Source organism: Eublepharis macularius, chromosome 1, assembly GCF_028583425.1.
Source record: "Eublepharis macularius isolate TG4126 chromosome 1, MPM_Emac_v1.0, whole genome shotgun sequence".
NCBI classification, from domain to species: Eukaryota; Metazoa; Chordata; class Lepidosauria; order Squamata; family Eublepharidae; genus Eublepharis; species Eublepharis macularius.
In genome coordinates, this window is record NC_072790.1 from 107,642,907 (window position 1) to 107,670,042 (window position 27,136).

A 27,136-nucleotide genomic window follows, 5' to 3' on the forward strand; every position below is an offset into this window, starting at 1 on the left:
GAAAGGAAAATCTCAAGCACCCAATCAGGGTTGCTCTATTTTATATTTGTTTTTATTGATGCATCTTTAAGTGCCTTCTTCCAAAGTGCATTATACAGTGTAATCACCCAATGTCCTGTAAATGCATGACAGCTTTATTAGTACTACTTAGGGGTGCACGATGAAAATTTCCATTTCAGTTTATGTTCTGGATGGTTCCGGAATAATTCTGTTCCATTACTGTTTGTTCCAGCTGGAGTGGTGCCAGCCCGGAACGGATCTGTTTGTTTTTTTCCATTTTCGTGAGTTTTGGCCCGTTGCACATGCATTGGCAGCACATGTGCATACACACGCTGTTCTTTTCAAGAGGCGTAGGAATTGAAGCTCTGGGACACATGTTTTTACATGCATCAGCACAAAAAATGCACCAAACGCACTCCTGCCTCTAAACCACCAACCCACCAAGTTTGAGACCATGCAACAATAAGGTTCTGTGTTTATGGGCCCCAGGTATTCTTGGGGAAGGCGAGTGTCAAATTGCAAGTTGGGCAGCTGTGCAAAGGGTTGGAGTTGGGAAATGACCCAACCAAAAATCTTAACCAAAAATCACACTGTCCAAAAACCCATTGATCCAATGTGTTTCTCTTAAAGCACATGAAAACTCACACAACAGTGACTCCATGTTTAAACCCGCCAGCTGCAGGCCTGTCCTTGCACTATGGGTAAAACTGCACAGAAAAGGAGGACTATGATGTTGGCTTTTACATCACCGGAAGGGAAGTAGAGGGAGGATGGGCCTCTCTTTTCCTATTTTTACTAGTAAAAGTGGGAGACTATACAGGTTGCTGGCTGCCAGTTTCTCTTTCTGACTACAACTGTTAACCCAAAGTTGAATGAAAAAGGAAAAGGAGAAATCACCAGAAGACAAACAGAAAGAAAAATATCTGGCCAGATCGGTCCTTCCATCTGGAATACTAATCTGGAAAGACTTGAGGAATGTGTGTGTGAGTGTGCAATGCGCACACTTGCTACCTCCCTGTCATTTAGTGCTGGGTTAACAGTTTTAATCAGAGAAGCCCAAAAAGCCTGTCAGAAGGCTTTCTTGGCAAAACGAAATTCCTCCTGGTGTTCCTTGACCTTTGAGGACTTCTTTAGTCACAATGGTGGCCCTCGCACTGTGGTACCTAAGTGAAGGAGAGTAGCAGCAGAAGGCCACTGAGTGGGCACCAACCAGCTCCACAAGTCTGGGACCTCTTCAATGAGGCTCCTGTTTAATAATTTTTTTCATTCCAATTTTCACCCTAATCTGCATAACATGAGACTTTGTGGCAGCTGGGGACTCAAAGGCTAAAGGAGACCTCTCTCTCCTCAAATCCATCTGTGCATTCCCACATAGATGTTGCTGACCTTTCCTTGCATTATGTGTAAAAACACATAGAAAGGGATGGCAATGGCAAGGCAACATTGGCATTGATGACACCATGCTGTTTGCCGCTCTCCTCCTTAGTGCAATGCGAACCTTTTGCTATTTGATCCCTATGAGCCACTCAATGCCCATGACATTGCCTAGGAAGCACTGAAGAAAAAACGTACTCGTGTGTACTGTGTACATCCCCTTCTCGCCAACAGAGTTAATGCTAAGGGCTCAGTCTCTTCCCTTTGGATCCAATTGGTTGAATCCTTTATGAGTGCAGGCAGACTCGGCATCAAAGAAAACAAGATGCTGACTTCCGGTTTGGGATTCATGGAGGTCTAACACAGCTCCATTTGCGGAGCTGACCGGATTGCCGTTTTAACCGGCCGGAGGGGTGAAAATAACCCGCGGCCGACTGCTCTCAGGCGGGGAGCAGGCAAAGAACGCTCAAGACCCTAGGGTGAGCTAGATCTCGGACGAGGGGGGGCTCTACACAAGGAGTCTCCCCCCCGATCCTTGAGGTCCCACCCTGCGACGGGTCGGCTATAATCTCTGCGGCAATTTTGGGGCCAATTCGGCTGGCATAAGACCTACATACCCAAGCTTCGATCGGGGAGGGAAGTTGAGAGGAGAATTTAAGATCGAAACAGCGATTACAACCCGAGAAAGTTGAAGAGAAGGTAAAGATCGCTATCTCTTGAAACGGGACAGATTGACAAAAACAGAGAGGAAAGAAAGTAGATTTTTAAACTGCAACAGACTAGTGAAAAGGAGGTGAAGACTCGGCAGGAGTTGTATTTTAAAAGAGACTAAGTTTAAAGAAGTTATTACAAAAAACGGACTATTGTTTTGAATACCTGTGGTTTTGGAGCTGTGGGAAAAAGACACCATCGCGAGACCTGCTGTGGGAAGACGGGAGACAGGAAGTGCGTAACAACAATAGAGTGGCTGGAGGGAAGCGGCCCTTGCCAAGGGACAGGAAGTGGGGAATCGCCATTTTTGAAAGTGGAAGGGTCGTGGCTTCAGCGGAAGAGGAAGTAGGCCATCTTGGATTATAATAACATAGAGAAACCATAGAGAAAAGACGCCCGACATTTTGGATATAAAAAATTAATTTTGGCAAAGATTGGGACATTTGAAAAAAAGGAAAACGTTTAATTATACGCCACGGAGCTGAGGAAGAGAGCAGATTCGTGGGAGCGAGCTAAAGCAAGCCCCACGATGTCGAAAAAAGAGTGGCAATCGGCAATAGAAAATTTGGACAAAAAACTTATAGACATGATGAAAGAACTTAAGGATACGAAATTGGAGCTTATTAAAGAGGTCAAAGAAGTTACACAGACAGTAAAGTCGGAGCTGTCAGAAGTGAAAAAAGGCGTGGAAACGATTAGCAGTGAATTACAAGGAACGAAACAGAGAGTCAAAACAGTAGAAGACGCGATGGAGAATTTAATAGAAACGCAACAAACAGAGATGAGATTGGTAAAGGGGAGGATGTCAGTTGCAGAAACTAAACACATGGAGAAGCAGCTTCGTTTTCGTGGTCTGCCAGAAGTTGAAGGGAAGTCAGCGCAAGAACAGATGACTGAGGTGTTGGCTGAATACCTGGGGAAGGAGGAGGAGGAAATTGTGGCTATCCTAGATGTGGCGTATCGGGTGAACTCGAGAATTGCAACCCAGAGGAAACTACCAAGGGATGTGATCGTGCAGTTTACAACTAGAAATATGAAAGAGAGGATTGTGACAAAACAATTTCAAGATCCATTGGAGATTGATGGCAAGACGATTATTATAATGAAGGAATTGCCCAGATCAGTGTTACTGGACAGGAAAAAATATAGAGTGTTAATTCAGACTTTGAAGGACATGAACATTAGGTACAGATGGGAGTTACCGGAAGGAGTGTCCTTTGAGTTTGGAGGGGCAAAAAAGCGTATCAGATCTGAGCGGGAGATGGAGAGATTTATTAAGGACAATGAAAAAGACTTACCAACAAAACCATGAATATGGAGTGTAAAGTATTATCTTGGAATGTAAATGGACTAAACTCACCGAATAAGAGAAAAAATATTTTTCATTGGCTACTAAAACAAAAATGTGATATTGTTTGTTTGCAGGAGACCCATATTAGAAAACAGGATGTAAAATATTTAAAATCTGGAAAATTGGGCAAAGAATTTGTAGCGGCTTCCAACAAGAAAAAAAGAGGAGTGGTGTTGTATATAAAAGAGGAGCTGCAGCCAAAATTTGTTATGAGAGATGTGGAAGCTAGATTTGTAGCAGTGGAATGTAATTGGAACTTAAAGAGAGTGTTGGTAGTCGGACTTTATGCACCTAACGGTGCAAAGGAAAGCTTCTTTGAGGACTTAAGGAAGCACTTAGACGATCTTGTATATGACCAGATAATTCTTGCTGGAGATTTCAATGGAGTGACAGATTTGGAACTAGACAAAAAGACTACAAAAGCACAAAAGAAAAGAGGACTATTGCCAAAGCTTTTTTTTGAGTTGATTCAACAAGAGACTCTCGAAGACGTATGGAGGAGAGAATATCCTAAAACCAGACAGTTTACTTTTTATTCTGCAAGGCATTTTACATTATCAAGAATTGATATGATCTGGGCCTCAAAGGACTTAGCGTTATGGACTAAGGAGGTAGAAATAATGCCGATGGTAGGCTCAGATCACAACCCAATTATGTGGAAATTTGGAAAAAGGAGAAAAAGGAAAGCCTGGAGAATAAATGAGGACTTGTTACAGGAAAGTGAGAATATGGAAACATTGAGAAGAGAGACTAAGTTTTTTATACAATACAACGTGAATAAAGAAGTACCAACCAGTAAAGTTTGGGACGCGTATAAGGCGGTTGTAAGGGGCATACTAATGGACTTAAGTGGTAGAGCAAGGAAAAAGAAAGAGGAGAAAAGACAAGAGATTGAGGAGAAAATAAAGGCCAAAGAAGTACAGTTAAAAAAGAGACCAGGGAAAAAGAAAATACATCAGGAAATCAAAATTCTTCAAGAACAGTTAACAGCAATGAGTAATAAAGAATTGGAGTGGAACCTTAAAAGACTGAATCAAAAAGCTTTTGAGGGTGCTAATAAACCTGGGAAATATTTGGCATGGCAATTAAAGAAGAAAAGGGAAAAGAAAATAATAAATAAAATTTGTGAAGAAAACAAAACGTATTTGGAGCAGACTACCATTAGCAGAGCCTTTTATAAATTTTACGCTAAGCTGTATAATAAAAAAGAAGTAAACAAAGAATCAATAGCATCATATTTGGAGAAAACCAAACTTCCAGAGATCTCGGAAGCTTGGAGAAATAAGTTGAACAGTGAAGTAACTGACGAGGAAATAAGTATGGCAATACAATCCGCAAATCTAGGAAAGGCGCCAGGGCCAGATGGACTTACGGCTAAATTTTATAAGACAATGGCCAACGAACTGGCACCATTCCTAAAAGAGGTGATGAACGGAGTTTTTAGGGATCAAAGAATTCCAGACACTTGGAGTGAAGCGAATATATCATTGATCCCAAAAGAGGGCCAAGATCTGACTAGCGTGAAAAATTACAGGCCTATATCATTACTTAACAATGATTATAAAATTTTTGCAAAGATATTGGCGGAGAGACTGAAGGGGTGGCTCTCGGAAGTTATAGAGGAAGAACAAGCAGGTTTTTTGCCGGACAGACAAATAAGAGACAATTTAAGGACAGTGATCAATGCTATTGAATATTATGACAAGCGTTGTGACAAGGAGGTTGGTTTCTTCTTTGTTGATGCTGAAAAGGCGTTTGACAATTTAAACTGGGACTTTATGTTTGCCACTATGGAAAAGCTACAACTGGGAGAAAGATTCATCAGAGCAATTAAAGAAATATATAGGGACCAGACTGCAGCAATTGTAGTGAATGATGAACTGACCAAGAAATTGACGATTAGTAAAGGAACAAGACAAGGTTGCCCGTTATCTCCATTGTTGTTCATATTAGTATTGGAGATTCTGATGATACAAATACGACAAGACGAGGAAATACGAGGAATAAAAATAAAGGACTATTCATACAAGGTTAGAGCATTTGCAGATGACATAATGTTAATTGTAGAAGATCCATTGGAGAACATGCCAAAAGTGATAGATAAGATTAAGGAGTTTGGTGACTTGGCAGGTTTCTTCATTAATAAAAAGAAGTCAAAGATACTATGTAAAAACATGACTAAGCAGAAACAACAATTGTTAATGGAAACAACGGACTGTGAAGTAACTAGTAAGGTGAAATATTTGGGAGTTGAGCTGACTGCAAAAAATATAGATTTGTTCAAGAATAATTATGAAAAATTATGGACTCAGATAGAGAGAGACTTGATCAAATGGAATAGACTGAATTTGTCATGGTTGGGCAGGATTGCAGCAGTTAAGATGAATGTGTTACCAAGAGTAATGTTTTTGTTACAGACAATACCAATCATCAGAGACTCTAAACAATTTGAAAAATGGCAGAGGAAAATATCAGATTTTGTTTGGGCAGGCAAGAAGCCTCGAGTGAAAGTAAAAGTTCTACAAGATGCAAAGGAGAGAGGCGGAATGCAACTGCCCAATCTGAGACTTTACCATGATGTAATCTGCCTAGTTTGGCTAAAAGAGTGGATGACATTAAAGAATAAGAAACTATTAGCCCTAGAGGGATATAAAAAATTTTTTGGATGGCACGCATACCTATGGCATGACAAAGTAAAGGTCAACTCGATGTTCCTGCATCATTTTGTAAGGAGAAGTCTATATACAATCTGGAAGAAGTACAGAACTTACCTACAAGAAGGAACCCCCTTGTGGGTGGTTCCATATGAGGTGATAGATCCGAGAGCTGTGGATAATGAACAACAATGTTTAACGTACAAAGAAATAACTAAGATTGAAGTATCTAAACTTAGAATAAAGACGCAAGAGGAACTATCACCTAACTATGATTGGTTCCAGTATAGACAGATTAGAGACTTATACAACTCGGACTTTGCAAAAGGGGGCATACGAATAGAGAACTCGGAACTAGAGCAGACCCTTCTTAAAGAAGACAAGAAAAGAATATCCAAGGTATACCAAGTACTGTTGAAATGGTATACTGAGGATGAGATAGTTAAAACACAGATGGTGAAATGGGCTATAAATTTCAATAAAGAAATAACAATGGAGGCATGGGAATACTTGTGGAAAACTACAATGAAGACAACGACATGCATTAATATTAAAGAGAACATTTTCAAAATGATCTATCGTTGGTACATGACACCAAAGAAGATTGCGCTAGGGAACTTGAATACTTCTAATAAATGCTGGAAATGTAAGAAACATGAGGGCTCCCTCTATCATATGTGGTGGTCGTGTGAGGTAGCTAGGCAGTTCTGGGGGGAAATAATAAGAGAAATGAGTGAAATTTTACAGTTTCAAATAAATAAGAACCCAGAACTCCTGCTGCTAAACTTGGGAATGGAGGGAATTCCAGCCCATCATAGGACGTTGATTTTTTATATGACTGCAGCAGCTAGACTTTTGTACGCGCAGAAATGGAAAGTACAAGAAGTGCCAACTATTGAAGATTGGATTTACAAATTGCTGTATATGGCTGAAATGGACAAGATGACAAGAAAACTGAGAGATCTGGACTCAGGGCAGTTTAACACAGACTGGGAGAAGCTGAAACAATATCTGGAGAAGAAATGGGAGGTGGGAGGAAAACTGTGGCAGTTTGAGAACTACTGAAGTATAATAAAAGTATAAAAGAGAGGGGTGACTTTACCGGGGGAGGAAGAGAAATGTGAATTTATAAGCAGTTAGATTAATTGATTGAGATATATATAGATATGTATAGGTTAACTGATAGAACATTGATAGAGAATAATTAATGATAAGGTTTAAACATGAGGATTGAGTAAATAACAATATTTTCTTTCTTTGATAAGAGTTATATGCACCAAACTGAATGTACAGAAGAGTTAAATTGATTGATTATGCGAGGAGTTATATAGAATTACCATAAAAAGTTGAAATGAGTAATATATAGAGAACAAATCAAATTGTTTGATTTAAATGTGGGAAATTTTTATGGTTTATGATATATAGGTTTATATAGAAATATTCAAAACTGGAAAATGGGATAAATTGTTTATCTAAAGACGTATAGTTTGGGTGTATAATAAGTAAAGGAGTTAAAGATGTACTGCTTAATATAATGGAGAATGTATATCTGTTTTAGACAGAGGAATTTAATAGAAGTAAGGGAAAAGGGACAGAGGGTGGGAAAGCTGTTGGAAGTCAATAAAAGGGGGGGAAAGGGAGGGGGTTAGAAACGAAAAATTAGGGGAAAATTGACTGTAATGTAAAAATAAAAATGTTCTAACCCAATAAAAAAATTTTTCTGAAAAAAGAAAACAAGATGCTGCCAGAGAGCCCCCCACTGCTTGGCCCATTCATGCAGCCTCTGCGCAGTAAGATTGGAAACAAAAGACACAAACTTTTTTTTGGGGGGGGGGGGCGTCATTAGAGCCTCGTTTCCCAAATTTGTTCTGGCATTCCAGAAGTCATCTTACCAAGCCAAACCAGCCATTTTTCTGTGTGTTTTCCACTCTTTTTGGGGGGGGGGGTTATGCACACCCCTACTACTCAGGGCAATAGTTGCTGCTTGTTTTAGAGTTCTAAGATATCTAAGAACTGTGTTCCTGACAGAAATTCCTCTCAGTGCAATCTTTACTCTTTGTCGCTCTTTCATGTTGGTGGTGAGCAAGTATATGTTGGTATAGGCATGTGAAAGCCATTCACAACCCGTCCTTATTGAAACAAGCATAAAAGAGTTTACCAGACTTTCTCATTGATTCTAATAGCAAATCAATCAATTAACTGTCTGAAGTCTTCAAACTGGGTCTCTTAAGGGGTATATAATCAAGAACTGGAGTTTTTCTAAACCTGCTCATCACATTAAAATAATACTTAAAACAGAGTTCTTTTTTTAAAAAAATGTGTTCTTCTGTTGTTTAATGAATTTTTTAAAATTAGTATGCCATTACATCTTTCCCAAATTACTTGCCTTCTTGTGCCTTCCCTTCTTGTTTGACCTATTTCAGTTTTTTAAAAATTGACCATGGCTCTGAAAGGATACAACTGGTGAAAGGAGAAAAAATCTGCTATGTCGAAGTAATGTCTGTCTGTCTGTCTGTCTGTCTGTCTGTCTGTCTTTAAAAATGTTACTCTGCCTTCCCTCTTGGCTCAAGGCAGCCATATTCTGAGTCAGGCAGGCTAGTGGTCCATCTTAATTCAGTACTGTCCACCTCAACTAGAGGAAGAGGACCCTCCAGGGCCTGAGGCTGAGAAAACTGCTGTGTTTTAATAGGAGATGCCAAGACTGCATTGGGAGGACTGTTCATGCAAAGCAGTTTTTTTATTTAGCTGTTCTAATTGACTGCATAGTTCTTTTACTAGCATATCCTTGAATAACTTTATTTGCATAAGTTTCTTTGCTAAATTGACAGAAGTTTAAACCAGATGTCAGACCTTTGATAGCCATGACAGTCTGCTGTTTAGGTGACTGGAGTGCTGGTGTTAGTTTTCTTTTATGTGTTTGTATTTTGTTCACAATTGCACTTCTGTCTAAACTCATTCCAGAGCAAAGATAATTATGGCATATTGCCATAATTTTTATCAAAATAGAAAATGAGCCATGTAATTTGTTGAGGAGAGCTGTATCTTAAATTCATCCTTCCGAGCAAGCTGAAGTGATAGGTTTAGATCCATTTTTGGTGAATAAGACTGTGAAGAACATTTTTGTATTCTCCTCCATTCCAAAAACAAAAACCCTCCGGATTTTGGCTCTCACAAAGGGAAAATGTTTGATTTTTAACAGTTTTCACTAGACCACATGACCAAATTTTTGATTTCTGTGAGTATAGTTTGGGGCAAAGATATAATTCTCCTAAAGCTTCGGGATTCCAGCCTTCAACTATTTTTAATGAGTTTTCACCAAAATCCATATTTTCACTCGCATTTCATTCAATTTTAACAGGATATCCTGTTTTAGGTTACTGGATATGAGTATCTAGCTGTTCCGTTTCCCATGTGCAGCATCCGCTATTTTTGTGTACACAATTATCTAGCAGAACAAAAATCTATTATAATCTGACCTGGATTTGCTGAGCAATTATAGAAATGTCAGCTGTGACATTTACTGAGGGGAAACTTGTCATATTTTCCTTCTTCTATTGGAGCCTTTATTTCCTAGAATGTATAAATAGTCTCAGGTGCAATACATTCAATTCTTTTTTTAAACAATACGGAAATACAGTTATGGCATCTTTCCCCCCTTCCCCCATTCATAGAAATACAGCACATAATTCTCAAACCACATATTTTGGAATAACCTTTAAAGATATCCCCTATTCTTTTTTTACTTTCTATAGTTCATTCATGGCAGATAAGCCACACATTTTACATATCGTTTTATTAAATCTAGTAATTCTGAAGAGCAAGAAATGGCATCAAAGAAGTGAAGACAGTTTCTGAAGCAGGCTAAGGTCTTCTCCAGTTCCATTCAATGTAATGAACATTTGTATATGCACATTCATCGTCTGATAAATTTATGAAATGCTTTTCTGCCACAGTGATCAAACATTGTACAATAATCTATAAAAACAAAATAAGAGGGTGGATACAGCCATTCTGTTCAGCAGAGTTGATAGCCTTCCTTCATCCTAAAGAGCCTTCCGCCAACAAGTGCCTCTTCCTCAAGAAAGGTTGGATCCACCCCAAAACATCATGCAGCATTCTTAACTGCATTCGTAAATAGGGTCCCCAGCATCCCAGACTCTGAGACTCACAGGATAGGGGTGGTGATGTCACACTAGGTCTCAGAGCCAGAACAATCCTTCTGCAGGCATTTCTCCCTGCAGATCATAGCTTTTTCATCTCTCCACTTCCATGGAAACCCAAAACAAGCTCCCCAGTCCTGTTCCTGGGAGACAGGAGACCCCAGAACTGGATTTCAGGGGGCATTTAGGGCTGCCACAAGAAGAGAGATTCAAGAAAATTGTGCTCCATGGGTAAAAATCAGTGTGCCTACAGAAACACTGTTCTGAATGCAAGTCAAGGATCCTAATATATGGTACCTATGAATGTGTGTAATCACAATCATGTAGAATTAAGTATGCACTAAACATAAAATGTAGTTGAGCTGTTAGTGCCAGTTTATTGCCCCCCTCCCATTTATATTTATAGTACTTACCACAAATCATGCATAGAAGCCTCAAAAGAAACTAGCCCCACTGTCCTGAGAATGAGTCCCAAAACCTGAGGCTCAGGGCCAGGGCCTGCCAATCCGACACATAAAATCATAAAAACTCTACATAAAACATTCAAAGCATAAATGTGCCCATGTATGTATATATAATGTATGTAAGTTCTCATATCTGTCTGCTGCAATCTGAAGTTTCCCTGAGACAAACAGCAGAATGAGTGGGTATAATGCTGGAGTGACAGAATGAACTGTAGCATCCCATTTTTAATGCTCCCCCATCTAAATTCCATGAAAGAGAACATTAGCACATTATCAAAAGAAGTTCTAGTACTGTCCACTTCCTGTTGTTCTAGTTTTCTATGTATAGAATGATTTCGGTGATGACGGAACATTAAACATGGGATTCCTTACCTTGTATCTGAAGTGATTCAGTCCATTCAGCTTCCCATAACTAAATTCCCACCTCTGCACAGTGTAAGGTTGCCACCCTTGGCTGGAAACTGGCAGAAGGCTTATTGGGGTGGGAGGGGCTCCACAAGGGGGGGAGACTGAAATGGCATTGCGTGATGCCACAATGTCATTTCTGTCAGACTATGTCATTCCAGAATTGATAGTTTGCTTCACTCCCTTTCTGCAAGAAGACAAGGTCCTTTGATTTCAAAAAGGTTTATTGTGAAGAAACAGCATTCATTTTCAGACGTACATATTCCAGGATAGAGAACCTGGCCAACCAAAGTATTGTCAAGAATGACTCATAGAAAGAAAGTGGTTACATTTCACACTCCCAAGCCCAGCCCCCCCCCCCCGAGTTCGCATAGCAAAGCTTCTCAGAGGAACGTAGAGCTGGCCAAGGTCAAGCAGACAGATAAGAGGATTTCCTTTCCCATGGACTCGGCTCCTTGCAGGTGTTGGGGCCTAGAGGGAAAGAAGACTAAACACTACAAAGTTAAACATGGCGTTACTCAGGTTAACAGGCTCTGACATTCTGCCACCCTTAAGATCCCTCTCCCCCCAGTTTGTCAGGATATGCTTGATGGAACTGCTTTAGGAGACGAGGGGCTTTCACGTGGATAGACTCCAAGTCTATCCACGTATTTTATACCTTGCACAAGGTATTTTATACCTTGCACTCGGATGTAAATTCAGCTAGAGCATGGGAGCGCCGACGCACTCAACAGTTGGAGGGGGTTTGGTCCTTCCCCATTCTGCTTTCCAGTTATGAAGTTTGCACTTTTCATCAGCATTTATGTACATTTATGTACATCTAAAAATAAATGCTGTTTCTTCACAATAAACCTTTTTGAAATCAAAGAACCTTGTCTTCTTGCAGAAAAGGAGTAAAGCAGACTATCAATTCTAGCCCTGGTATAAGTAAAATGTAGCGGTGAGCCACCTGGAAAAGTAGAATCCCTGAAGCTCAAACAGCCTCCAGGATTAGAAAACCACCAGAAATAAACTTATAAGCTGAACTTACTCAAATGTAAATTCACCTAGAGCATGGAAGCGCCAACGCACTCAACAGTTAAAATATCAGACCCAAACAGTAAATACTGAAATTTCAGCAATTACCGGACTAGTGAAAATTTTTTAGCCAGTATAACTGAAAAAAAAGCTACAAATGCAAAGCAGTGCTACAACAAGCCCAATACTGTCTAGTAATGCTAAAAAAATAACCCAAAAAGGAAGGTCAACCAAAGGGGCAAAAAACCCAATACAGCTGTGGCCTTCAAACTATATTCCACCTCGGTCAAAAGGACCGTCCAAACCCTCGGAGGTCAGTGACCAAAAAAACCCCAAAGCAGCGCAAAAAGTCGCTAAATATTACCGACAAATAAAAAAATCAAATAAAAGCAATAAAAAATAAATTAGCCCAAGCTGTTTTTCTCATTAATAAGTTAATAAAAAAGCAAAAAAAAAAGCAAGCAGCGACTGACCAAGTTCGACAAGCGTCGGCAATAGTGCAAAAACAAATGCCTGCAGGTGCTCCAATATCGGTGGCCACGCAATCCACTCCGGGATCCAGCGTAGGTCTGTCACCGCTACCGCAGCAGCTATCGTCTATTCAAACGACAGAAACAACTTCCGCCCCAAAGCAACAGACGCAGGTAGCGGTACAAGTGTTACAAACACCTTCGCCGACGCTACCAGCCCCAACTCAACCAGTATCTCTCCAAATCGTTCCTCAACCACCGCCTTCGGGTCAAAACGTCCCTCCACATCTGCAGCCTCCCCCTCCAAAACAAGTGCCGCCTCCGCCGCCTAAACAAAAAGCAGGCTCTGACAATTTCCAGCCAAAGATCTGGAAATGACATTGACGCTTAGGAATCCTACAATCTGTGGGATTCCTAGAGCATCACCTTGACACTTCCAATTTTTCAGCCAGAACTGATGCTGTGATATGCACAGCACTGGCTTTACCCCCCCTTCCCCCCCCCACTGCTAAATTTACCAGTGGCAGGTAACAGGTTGTGGAGACAGGCAATTCCCACTATCAGTGGGCCCTTGACAATCCTAGAACAGGGTGCAGCTAGAATTTTTTGCATCTATCTGCAGGCTTTCTTCTTGAGTCTTGGCCATAGAGCCATCACAAACACTGTCATGCAAGGAGGACAACCTGAACAGGGTAGAGACAATCACACTTATCATGTCAGTGATAGAGACAGGAAATGGAATGTAGGTGTCCAGCAAACAAGCTGAACAACAAGCCGGCAGCTTGTAGGGCCAGGGGGAGCCTTGCTCGGGCTCTCCCTCCATCCTCGGAATCCACCTGTTTACAAGAAAGCAAACAAGAAGTGTCAATTTCTACCTGGTTTCAACAGCATTTCACCTACCATTTTGCTTCCATAGATCAAGGAGAGTTCCAGCCCTTGTGGGGTTTTTCTCCTTTTTCTCCATATTCTCCAAAATAACCTATAGACTGGACATTGTTTTTGTTATCCACTTACAACTTCCACAAGGGAGTCTGCAGTCTTCGAAGAAAGGAATATATGTGCTTGAGAGGACTTGATTATTTCTGCAGGACTTCCTTAAAGGGACATTAGTCTTTGTACGGCTATTCGCTTTTGTAATTTAGATGTAAAAACTTTGTATAATTCATGTTTATAAAATATTGGTAAGAATTTTGGATATCACATTTAGGCACTGGGCACTTTAAATGTATGAGACCATTTTGTAAAAACTTATTTGGAAGTGATTTATGTTGCAAGTGCTGTAGTAGGATCGGCTTCCTACTTAGGACTTACACAGGAAGTGGATGTGCAGTAACAAAAACAGAGTCTCTCAAGGTATTTGAAGCGAGGATTCAGGGTGTTTTCTCAATTTTTTCCAGCTACATTTCTATGCCACAAAGTAAAGTGTGTGCTGGAAGCAACAATTAAGGTTTGCATTATCTTCCTGTAATTGCTCCTAATTAGAAATGAGAAAGGATAAGCAAATATGGACTGTTGAAATTGTCTCAAAGTGAAAAGTAGGCTGTATGCTCCTATAGCATTGTGCCTAAGTATATGGTGGGAAACCCTGAAGCTACCCTCAGCTATCATGGTCAGTGGCTTTTGGAATATTTATAAAATCTGTTCCGAAAATTCAGTTTCTACATTTTGTGAAAATTGTAATGTGGAGAATCTACTCAGAATCTGGAGTAGAGATGGGCAAGAACCGAAATATGAACCAAAGTTCATCACGAACCAGGCCGGTTCGTGGTTCGCGAAGCGACAGTTCATCAGAGCCCATTTCTGATGAGCCACCACAAACATTAGGGCAGTTTGTTTGGTTCATTTTTCAGTTCGTCACTGCAGACAGCTTGGCACTGATCAATCAGTTTCCTAGGCAATGGGGGATGGGCTTTCTTCAGACCTTCTGCTGACCTGGAAGTGGTGATTTGCTGGCCCAGAAGTGCCATTTTCATGAACCAAATGAACCGGGGCAAGTTTGTGAAAGTTCTTGGTTCGTGGTTCGTGAAACATGATGAACCATGAACCACAAGGTTTGGGGGGGGGTTGGTTCATGCCCATCTCTAATCTGGAGTAGTTCTAGCTCAGATTTTCACAAGCACTCAGCCTCCCTTCACAGGTTGGAGATGGAGTGGCCAGGCTTCACTATATATTTCTAGCTTGTGTCTGACATCTGGTAGAGTGTAGACCCAGTGTAGTATAGAGGCTGCTGTATCAGACTAGGATCTGGGAAACCCAGGTTCAACTCCTCATGCTGCCATGGAAGCAGAAAACATATATATTTGGATAAAAAATTACTTGTGCTGATTACTTTTCTATGCTTCTGTAGTTCCATGAAGCCCACTTCAGCCTTAGGCAAGCTGCTGCCTCTCAGCCTTTGTCCTTCATACACAATATGAACCTAATAACAGGGTCCTGCCCTACTCCTAGGGTTGCCAGTCTCCAGATGGGACTTGGACTTCTCTCAGAATGACAATTGGCCTCCAGACTATAGAAATTCCTTTCTCTGGAGAAAATTGCAGCTTTGGAGGGTGGACTCTGTGACATCACATCACTGCTGAGCTTCCTACCCTCCCCATACTTCACATTCTCTAGCCAGTGCCCCCAAATCTCTAGGAATTCCTCAAGCCAGAGTTGGCAACCATATCTACTCAGCTGTTGCAAGAATTATGGAGACAGTGTTTTTTTAAAAAAAAACTTGAATGCTTCAGATGTGCTAAGCATTATTTCAAGCACAAGTTTGCTATGTTTTGTAATAAAAAAGAATGCAAGTTTTGAAATTCCTCAAAAGTAATGGCTCTGCCAATCACCCCAGCACACCTGGACTATAATTCACAAGTTCTTACAGCTCAATGTTTTGCCCCAGGAGATAGAGATCCTATGAATACACATTCTTGTTGCTTAAGAGTCAGATGGATTACACATAGGTTTGCATTTCAGACAGCGTTCCAAACTAGACTTTATAAAACAGAGGTTTAAAGCTATGGGCTCCTATTTTTTTTTTTAAAAAATCATCACAGTCTGTAATAGTGAGATATGCAGGAAAAAGCACTCATTTGGTATATTCCATGAGACTGTACTAAAGTCTGATGTCTAGAAATATTTGAATTAATAGATCTCTTTCAACGAATCACTAATTGCATCCTGTATTCCTGAAACCTCAGAAGCCTGTCTGAAAGATTATACATGTGGGTTCCAGTGTCTCACTTCCGCAAAACTGTGTCCAACAATTCCTTTTTGCCAAGTTTTTCTTCCAAAGAGAAAGACTGGAAGTCTTTTTTACATTGGAGGAAGTATTTCTCCAATGGATGAAGTCTTAGCAGAAAGATGTCATCACCTATTTTTTTCATTTTAGTTTAACCCAGCCACTTCAAAGATCTACTTTCCTTCCTAGTTCCCTCTCATTTTTATTCTTTTTTTTAAAAAAATAATACTGAGCCTACAGATAAGGTTCTTTTAAATTTTATTCTTTTACAGTATCTAGAATATTATAGGGGATTTCTGTTTACAGAGAACGATACAGATTGCCACAGGCAATAACTACATTGTGCAAAAAATAAATTCTCAATACAGCATCTCCAAAGCAAAACCCAGTAAAAGAGAATTAAAATGTAAATCTACTAGGTGTGTCAGGGGGAGGGGTCCAACAAGGAAAATCAATCAAAGGCCTAGATAATTTTTTAAAAAAAGATTTTATCCTGTACCTGAAATTAAAGACAGGCTCTAGGTGCACAGAAGAGGAGATAGTTCCATCAGTGAAGAGCCACAAAGGAAGGAGTCACTTGCCTGAGTTTCAAAGGTGGGGTCACACAGAGAACGCTTCTCAGATGGCATACGTAGGCAGGTCAGCTCATATAGATTTGCTCAAACTTGCCAGCACTTCAGCTTCTGCATTCTGTTGGTTGCTGTTGGATCACTATAAATCTTGTAGCCTTTGAGAACATTCTGTCTCTGTGATCAATGAAGGTATCAGTAATATGGCAGATATGTAGGTCTTTTCCTAAGGTAGGATGTTTTTATTCTGTACTAGAAATGGGCATGAACCACAAAAAAACTGAACCATGAGGTTTGTGGTTCGTGGGTTTTCACGAACTATGAACTGGCACGAACTGGGGCAAGTTTACAAATCAGTTCATGGTTTGTGGTTCGTGGGGTTTAAATGCCCCTTTCCGGCCATTTAGCAGCACCAGGGAAAGGGGCTTTTGACAGTTTAAAGGGCCCTTTCCTGCCTTGCAAATGGTGGTTCCCTTTAAACAGGCTCATGCAGTGGCAGAAGATGCCAAAAACAGCATTCCCTCCTCACAGGAGGAGGGGGAGGATGCCGTGGGCCCACAGGGCAAGGTAAGTGTGGGGCTGGGCTGGGGTTTGGGCAGTTTAAAGGGTCCTCTGGCTTGCAAGCAGCAGGTCCCTTTAAACTATCAGCTGGCAGACAGCAAGGAGGGGAATCCCCCCTGCCCCCTGCCAGCTAATATTTTAAAGGGACCTGCCGCTTGCAAGCCACAGGAAAAGTTTATATTGCCATTTCCCTGGGGAAGTGGCCATTTAAACTGCCCCTTTATGACTCAAAGAAACCAGTAGACCAGTTCGTGGAATTTTGCGGAAATGAGCTTCCACGAACCATGGGTTCGCAAACCACGAACCAGCCTGGTTTGTGCATTTTTTGAGTCGTAATTCAATTCGTGCCCATCTCTAGTCTGTACCATCACACAACACATTGCCAGCTTCTGTGCCTTTGAATGTAATGTGTTCCATCACACTGAATGAATTCATACTTCTGTCCTTTAAACAAATCTGAGCTTTACAGTTGATAGTTGATTTACTTTGTGCTAAGACAGTGGAAATGCATCAAATTGGCCAACTGTTGTGCTGCTCTTGCTCATCACAAAGAGTGGGGTCCACTTGAAATTTCTCTGCCCTCTGCGATTTCATCAGGCATTGTCCCAATACTTTCTGCCATTCCATAAGGACTAGAAATGAATGCATTTGAAGAAGCATAAAGTTTAACTCTGCATACTGCAATTTGTGCCATTGTTGAACTTGCATGAAATTATGACATACATACAGTCCTATTTACAGTCATCATTTGAGGCCTATAGTGCAAAAATCTGGGCTCAGCATATGTCTTAATAATCAACCAATTTGTATTCTTCTTCATTGCAGCGCCTGAGGGGGCAAAAAGCTAATGGTCTAAAATGAAATCTCTTGGCAGGCAGACTATGCGGCATTTGTTTTGTGAAGCTTTCATGCTCAGCTATGCATAAGAAGGCACTGGGGTGACTTTGGAGGATTAAAGTCTTAAATTCCTGTGGATTAGCTTGTTCAAACGTATCTTTCAGCTGTCAATTACCAGAAAGTTTGAAAGCAGAGCTTCTTGAGTAGCTGTTTTGTGCTTGATTTGTATTACAAGATACTAATTTATATGGTTTGGGGTTCCATTTACTTCACAATTATAATCTCCTTTTAGAACTGTAAAATTTAAGAACATAAGAGCATAGGAAGAGTTCTGCTGGATAAGAGCAGTTGTCAATCTAGTTCAGTATCTTGTCTCACACAGAGGCCAACTGGTTACCTTGGAGAGCCAATAACAGGGCATAGAGGCTAGGCCATCCCCAGATATTGCCTCCTGGCACCAGTATTCAGAAGTATTTGAACCCAGTTTTTTATTTATTTAGTACATTTTTATTCTGTCCTTCCTCCAAGGAGCACACGACTCCCCGACAACATTTTATCATGAGAAGAACCCACAGATGAGGCTGAGAGTATGTGACTAGCGCAAGGTTTCCAAGCACATTTCAGAGCAGAATAAGGATTTGAATCTGGGTTTCCCTGATCCTGATCTGACATCCTGCCACTACATCAAACTGGCTTTCAGCCAAAATTTTAAAAAAAGGTTGAAAATATCAGATTTGCAAAGAGAAACTTAGAAAATATTATATCAACATGCCCTCAGAGAAAGGGATAAATTTTGGGACATTTGAAATAATTTACTATCATTTAATATATATTTGCTATATAATCTGTTTATCATGACTTATAATAAGTTTATCATGGCTTATAATATGTTTATTATGACTTATGAATCTATGCTAGAAATGTACTAATAAGCCTGTTTTCTTTTAATTTCTGTATGTTTTTATTCTGAGCTGTTTTGAACCACATATTTTATGGAATTTCATATCATTTGGACATGTTTCAAACATATTTTCAATGACATTATATATGCCATTTATACTCAGCTGACGCAAAATAATATTAAACGTTGCATACATTTAATTGAAAAAAATCTGCACGAAGAAGAAAATATTGTGAAAACAAAGATTAGTGAGTTTGTATTGTCGAAGGCTTTCACGGCCGGAGAACGATGGTTGTTGGGGGTTTTCCGGGCTGTATTGCCGTGGTCTTGGCATTGTAGTTCCTGACGTTTCGCCAGCAGCTGTGGCTGGCATCTTCAGAGGTGTAGCACCAAAAGACAGAGATCTCTCAGTGACACTCTCAGTGACCATAGATCCAGCCCTGTACACACATGGGCACGCGCATGCACCTAGGAGACCCTGAACTGGTGGAAAGGTGGCATAAAAATGTCTTAAACAAACAAGCAAACAATGGCCTATGAAATTCAGTAGTATCCGTAATCTTTGTCCATCTTAACTAATGAGAGTCACTGAGAGCATGGGATTATTTGAGGGCAATTGTTTTTGATGATATTGCTCAGTTTCAGGTGCATCTAATTCTGTCAGCTTTCTCCAGCTTTATGTGAACTCTTTGGGTGGAGAGGCGCATTGAAAAGGGAAGACTCCATCCCTAATTCCATGCCCCAACTCAAAGATATACTGACTATAGCAGATGCTTAAGAGCATTTATTCAGAATAAAAGATGCAGATCAAAAGATGCTCCATCTCAGGGTATCATTCCCTAGATATATCTTCAGGCACTCTGCAGCTTTCAACTTCAGGCTAGGAGGCTCTTCATGGCAGCTGCCCATAATTCCTTTGGGTAGTTTCCCCATTCCTATCTGTTTCTTTCTTGACCTCCACCACTCAGAGCCTCAGTATATCCTTCAGGCTTCTGTTAGTTTCTTGAAGCTCAATTGTGCCCAAATTGCCTATTTGCCCCTTGCTTATCTCAAAAGTCCTCTTCTTCCCTCTTTATCCATCACTCATAGCCTGTCTCTGTCTCCTTTTCTAACAGTTCTTAGCATTACTGGACTAACCCATTAAAAAAAATGGATGGCTTGTTTCCTCTACCTGGGCATGGACCCAAATGAAGACAACCAGCTCAATCAGTTGGTTCTTTCCCCAGGGTTAAGGCATCTGTATCGTATTATGAGGGCTGTCCACATGTGCAAGAGCTCTTCACTGCCCAAGGCTGCCTCAATAGAGGGACAAGCTGAATTCCCTCCTGGAGGCCAGTAGATATGGCCTTGTGTTGTGGCTTTGGTTAATTATGCTCACCAAGAGATTGCATAAGTGCCTTTCATATTCTATTTGATCTCTTTGTAGTCAAATGCCGTTTGATACTGATGTCTATTTGAGTTCCTTGTTAATCCACCTAGCATGTTTAAAATTCTAATAGATGCTTTACCAGAGGATATTCAGATTGGGTGAAATGGGATCAAATCTTCCTGTTGTGAAATTTCTTTATTTAAAACCAACCCTCCCCACTATGAGTTGTTTGTATCCTTGAAAAAGATTGGAAACCTATATTTTGGCTGGCTTTTTTCTCTGACAACTAATAATAGCTGATTTTTAGTCATTTTGATCAAAATGGGCAGGAAGAGTTAAATCTACTCTGGTCATGGATATCCTAGGAGCTCATCTGTTTTGATCCTCGTATTTCAAGTAAATGTTTATTTCCACGTCTCCTTAGAATTCTATGAAGAATTGTTTCCAGAACCACTGTATCCTACCCTGGAGAGGTGAAGGTTCCCTCAGCTTGCATTCTTCAGAGATAAATGCATACCTGCACACAATAGAGTCATACTTCTCCTTCCAACCAATACAGATTTTGGCTCCTCTGGCTTCTCAGCCTCTTGTGACACAAAATAGGGCTGGCAGATGCTTTTAATATTCAAACAACTAGCTTTCTCTTTATACTGAAAGCCTGAGGGAGGAAAAATCTAATGGCTTGAAATTAAATCTTTTGGCAGCCAGCCCTTAGGCTTTTGTACAGTTTTCATACTTAAAACAATTCTATAAATCATTGTTTTCTAAAATGGAGATAATGTGTGAAACACAGGACCAAAGGTAGGTAAATTCAGTAAGAAACACTGTATTTTTAAAAATGGCCATGCCCTCAGAGATTGCACAACCTGTATAAGTACTCATAAAAGTACACATCTGCAGTTCCGCTGTGTCAAGCCAAGTCTGAATGTGAGCATTTGGCTCTTAGGGGTCATCTAGGGCAACAGAGGGGATAGAATTACTCAGCTGGAAATGTACACAGTTTTGCACATGTGGGTGAGACTACTGCTGGCTGCCTATTCATGTCTCCTACTTCCCATGATAATATGGAATAAGGGGCATTTTCATTAGGAGAGTGACGTTTGAACCTGTATATATAGTCATTCAACTCCTGCAATGAATTTTCAGTAACATTTGGAATGTGAAATTTACAGACCTCTGTCAGCCTAAATCATGTATTATTCACAGTTGAAATCTGTTGGGTAAATTGTGAAAGAGAATTTCAGTAGCTGTTATCTTTTTACACCCCCCCTTACATAAATAGTCTAAATGCACAGCTATTGAAACTGTGGTCATAAAATGCAATCACTGTCGATTCCTGGTTAAATAAAATGCATTTTTGAATGTTTTGTTTAACTTCTTTGAACCAAGAAAATGCTGGGGTTTGGAAAAAGGAGTGGAAGTTGTGAGGACAACCACACACAACAGAGTTGACCTTGTGGGGCTTCTTATCATCTATTGCTGCTGAAGTGTCAAAAAGGAAACAAATTGATCTGAAATTATCTCTTTGTCAAGGACTTAGAAACCTTTCAGCATGGATTGTTTGAACTGGCAAGTGCAGTGATAACCCCTTGAAGCTACTGTTCTCTTCTCAAGGGTATCCATGAAGCAGCAGCACAGCCAAATTACAAACAGTTCAGTTCATTTCCTACGAGTAACAAAAACATCTGTAACTAGCAACTCTGAAATATTTTTTCTCTCTCAGGCTAAAATCCTATGTGAGAGTTGACACATTGCAGTTAGCTCTGGTGGTCTCCGGTGGATTATATACACAAGTAGTAGCTGTGGTGGTCTATTCACAACAACTGGCACATGATATTTTTTATTAGGACTATTTCAACATTAACAAATTAGCAAGCTGATTCCTCAGAACCTTTCATATTCATCAAAGCTGAATGGGAATGAGGAGAGAGAGATGCTGTTGGGCAGGCTAGAAAAACCCATTTGTTGCTTGCAACAGCCTTCAGATGGAGCACGGGAAGCATCATGCACAATGAATTGTTAAACCTTTCTAGATATGAAATCCATGGGTGCCCCCATACCAAAGTGGTTTTTTCCCTGTGGTGGCTTAGTTGCTGATGCAATCCTATATTCTATCACTCTTGTAATGTGGATTCTAGACAGCAGAGGGTAATCAGTTTTCTCTCTATTGTTAGACATATTTTCCCATTCACACCTGATGTATATTAAACCCTCCCACTGCTGTGGTCTCATATGATGGTCAAGATTCTCTTGCTACTCCCCCCCCCCCCCCCCAGTTTGCAGGAGCATGGGCAATGCTGCACAGGAACAAGGCAATATCTTTTAAAACCCTTTAAAAAAAACTTGACACATTTGCAGAGGCACCTCCCGCTTCTCCTTGTCTAAAGGCAGGTTCAGGTGTGAGCAATTCTCCTTTTTAAAAAACCTTTACAAGCATGAGTAACACTGCATAAGAGCAACACAGTACCTTTTAAAAACTTTTTGAAATAAAAACTGCACGATTTGCTGTCAACTTCATGTGGGAACATGAAAAAAATTGTATGAGTCAGGTGGCTGAAACATGGAACCTTCATAATATGAAAGCCACCCATCTCAGGGTGCTGCAGGTTTCTGGGTTACAGGCATAATGACAATTCTTCCTTCAATAATGAAAAGGGGGAAAAATCCAGTTCTCCCTCTGGCATAAGGAACACCCTTGTAAGGCAGAAAGCAGATGTCTTTATAGCAAAATAGGAATTTAATTTTAGGTGGCCTAATTTGTGCATACTGAATCAAGAGAAATCAAAGATTTAGCTGTTGCCTACGGTCCCTATAAGCAAAGTTCCATTGTTTAATAGTAGCTGATCATCTTGCTTCATCTGGATCATGCCCAGATTTTCATGGTTGCAAGGGTGGGGGCAATTTTCACTGTTTTGGGAGCAGTGCCTGGGGAAGGGCTTCAGTTTCTTCTAGACTCTGTTGTATACAGTAGACCCCCACCCTCAAAAGCTGCCATTTTCTACAGGGGAACTGGTATCTGGAATCACTTGTAATTCTGGGACTCCAGGCCTCCCTATTCTGGGCCCATTACCTGCTCTAGAGTCAAGGCATACCCATCTAGATGAGACATGGGAGATCTCTCAATCAGAATGCCTAACATAATTTTTAAGGTTAAAAGGCAGCTGTGGGGGCCCTGTCAAGGAAGCATAGAGATAACAGCATCTATTTTGAGCCATGAAGATACACTGAGATATAAATCAAAAACCCAGCACATTTCTTGGCTGTAATCTATTTGAAGAGAAATTTCATAATATATTCTTGAAGTGCTGCTGCTTTGTTTCTGTGTTAAATATTTTGAAGCATTTCAATTTGGCCAAAGAGTATGCTTCTGTTGACTTAAATAGGAATTGTTTGCAATAGCTCAGGTCTGAATTTGAGCCTCATGTTGTTTTATTATGCATAAGCCATTTAAAAATTGTGATAAACTAGCTGTTTGTAGAGAAATACAGACATGGGTTCATTACTGCTGGAGAGATTAACATTAATTTGTCATTTCCTATCTTCCTTCTGTCATGTAATTTTGGCTAGGAAAGACAGGGATATGTACTACAGTAAATGAAAAGAAAAGAGAAAAGACAGCTGGAAGAAGGCAGGGGGATGGCTTTCCAAAGTGCCTATGACCACAACTCTCAAATCATGGCGATCTCCATAGAGAATCAAGTTAAGTGAGAATGGCAACACAAGGGTGTGATCGACAAAACAGCTGGTACAGCAACTAAGAGCATGAATTGTGAGCCAGGAAGTACGTGGTTGAAATCTGACATCCTTCAATTCAGTAACTGGCTTTGGGGAGACCACCACATCTGTGATACGGGAATCATAATAATGGTCAGCAGTGAATAATAATATTGTTGGCCTGGAACACATGGGGACTACCCAGTTCTGAGAGGAGGTCTGTGGGTTATTTTGGGTGTTTTTTTTTTAATTGACAGTCTGATAGTCCTGACTACATGTGACTGAAAAGCAAACAGAGGCAGAGTTAGGAAAAGAGGAATTTAAGATATTGTTTCCTGATATTTATTCAACAGGTAGGCACAAATTGGATATATATATGCATATTTATATGCGTAAATGGAATGTGTAGTTTAGATGAATAAACAATTGAAAAACATCTTTATTTATCATATATGAAACTAACCAAAAAAGAGAGAAATAAAGGGGGGAAAGAATATGTTATTTTTAGGGAATAGAGAACAGCCCCGAATATACTGTTAGAATCCAAAAAGTCCAAATGTGTCTTGAAAACTACATCTTCCTGAATGTGCACCTTGGAGGGATGGTATCAGACAATATAAGTATGTGCAGATTCTTCTAATCCTAAAATATAAAAGGCAAACCATGTTGCCGACAACTCACTTTTTATCCTAGCACAGGCACACTTGGGGTGATAAAGAGTTGTTTGGCAATGGACTTAGCTGGCTGCGAGAGCCCAGAGACAGACTCTGCACCCATGGACCTCAGCCAGAGTGCAGGGAGAAGTTGCCTGAGCATGGGCCATCACCAAAGCAGTCATCAAAGCCATGCCAGCCCCTCCTGGACCTCGGCTGCTGGCCTAGGCACAAGGAGGAGCCATGCCAGCCCGAGTGGAACCATAGATACTGGTTCAAGTGGCGGCAGGGGTAGTGGGAGCCTCAGCGTGGAGGGTCAAGTGTGCAGCCAGGGCACCAGATTTTCTAGAGCCCGTTTTTTATACAATGGGCTTGGCTGCTAGTATTATAGATATGTATGTTAGGCACTTTAATTCCTCTATTATTTGCTTCTGTATTGTAGGAAGAAAAGACATCCTTGGAAGTGACTTCAGAAAAACCACCTTCATTCCACTTCAAAATGTCTCCAATTGCAAACAGCCCACAAGAAAGCAAATATGACAGTGCCCTGCTGAGAGAAATTGCTTTCTTGTGCCACTGGAGTGAGAAGAAAATCTCTCTTTATGCAAGTAAATAACAACATACTCCACCCATTTGTTTAAAGGCAGTCATGTGTGAAAAGAAGCTAAATGCTAAAGTTACTGGCAATAAACATCTGCACTATACAGTTCAATGTTTTCTAGGTGGCTGATGATAATCTGGGGGATTCCAATAAAATCCAAGTGCTGGGAGGAGGGAACAAGAGAGGAACAATATTTAAATGCTGAAGATTACTTTTTTTCCAATGTAAGTTAGGTTGCTGTCACCCTTTTTAAGAGGTTGTTTCTTTGGCAAGCTTATGTAGCACATAGGAACATTTTATCAGTGCTTTTGTTGTTGTTTTTAAAATGGTACCAGTACTCATATATATGGTTGCACTGATTTCCATCAATTCCCTGCTCAGGACTTAGGAGAACCCCTCACTCAAAGTACAGGTGCTCAGTGCCAGGGGGCAGGGGATCCCCTCTCCCACCCTTCACCCCCTGCCACCACTCACCTGGCTGTCAGGAGGAAAGGCGGCGGAACAGGCCTCCCAGGCATGCCCAAATTGGCCCACTGCAAAGCATGGGAGTGTCCCCAGGCTCTGTCTGATGACATCACTTCCTGGAATTGACATCATCAAGCTGCCCTGGAAGTACACGTGTGCAAAGTGCATATGCAAAGATGACAGGAAAGGTGAGTGTTGGGTCCCCTCCCTCCCTCTGGGAGGGTAAGTGGACCTGGCAACCCTAAGTACCAGTGAGTTAAACCCTGCATTTAATTGTGTATAATAATAGCCATTCAGTGATTAACATTACTAAGTGGACCAAAATAATCACATATCATTCTGTGTTACTGTGGGAAACTCAGGAGCTACAAGCAAAGGGGGGGAGTTGTTTGTTTAAACATTTTTATCCTGTGTTTCTTCATGGTTCAAGGTGGAAACAATGTAAAGGAGTTAACCCCACCCCCCTTTCTCAGTCTTGAAGCCCCATCCCATTTCTCCATAAATTTTAAAAGCTAAACATGTCAAGGTCAGAATTACATATGTGAAATATGATACTAAATGGTGCTTCTGGGCCAAAGAAAAGGAAAAACAATCAGATGACAAAACACTACCTTTAAATACTGAAGAAAGTGAAAGCAATTAAGAATCTAATATTTAAACAGCATTAACTTATTTACTTATTTCATTTATACCCTGCCTTTCTCTCCCGTGGGTACCCAAATAGCTTATATCATTGTCCTCTTCTCCATTTTATCTTCACAACAGAATTCTGTAGTAGGTTAGGGTGAAAGTATGTGACTGCCCCAAGTCGGGTTGCCAACCCCATTTGCCTCAAAAGTGGAAGGTGTTGCCAGCAGGTGTAGGGGCCTGATCCACTTTCCTTGCACATGCATTCTCGAGGCCCCAGAGACCTCATTTCTGGTAAAAAATGGAACCAATGTTGTCTCAATGGGGGGAAATTGGCGTTTTCTATATGTTTGGGGCCAATTTGGCCTTGCTGAGATCTTCTAGTTTTCAATTTTCAACTGGAAGTATGTCATTGGTGCCTCCAGAGTGCAGACACATGCCATTTTACCATATGCTCTAGTGTCTTCCAGCCTGCCTCCCATCCCAAGACAGGTGAGTGGGGCCAGGGGTGAAAGGTGAGAGCAGAGATTCTTGCCCCCAATGTGGAGGGGGGGATGACATTTCTAGGCCCAAGGTCAGCAACAAGCTTTCATAGCAGAGCAGGGATTCAAACATGGGTCTGACACTCTAATCCTGCACTACACTGGCTCTCAACTTATAAGTTTTTGATTCAACCCTGTGTCATGTGGCTAAGGCTGCCAAGTCCCCTGGTGGGACGGGGGATCCCCTGTCCCAGTCTCTGCCTCCTGCCACTGTTCAACTGGTCAACAAGGGAGAAGGCCCAAAGAATGAGAACAAGAGGCAAAAATCTTCCTGGGCCAGCATGCAGCAGGCATGCTCCCACCTGGCCACAATGACATCACTTACTTAAGTGATGACATTGCACTCAGCAACGGGCATGCTCCCAGGCTTCACAGGGGCCCAAATTGGCTCCTGTGAAGGGCAGGATCATGCACACCGGTGGGCACAATGATATTTCCAGAAGTGACAACATCTTTCCTGCTGGGAGT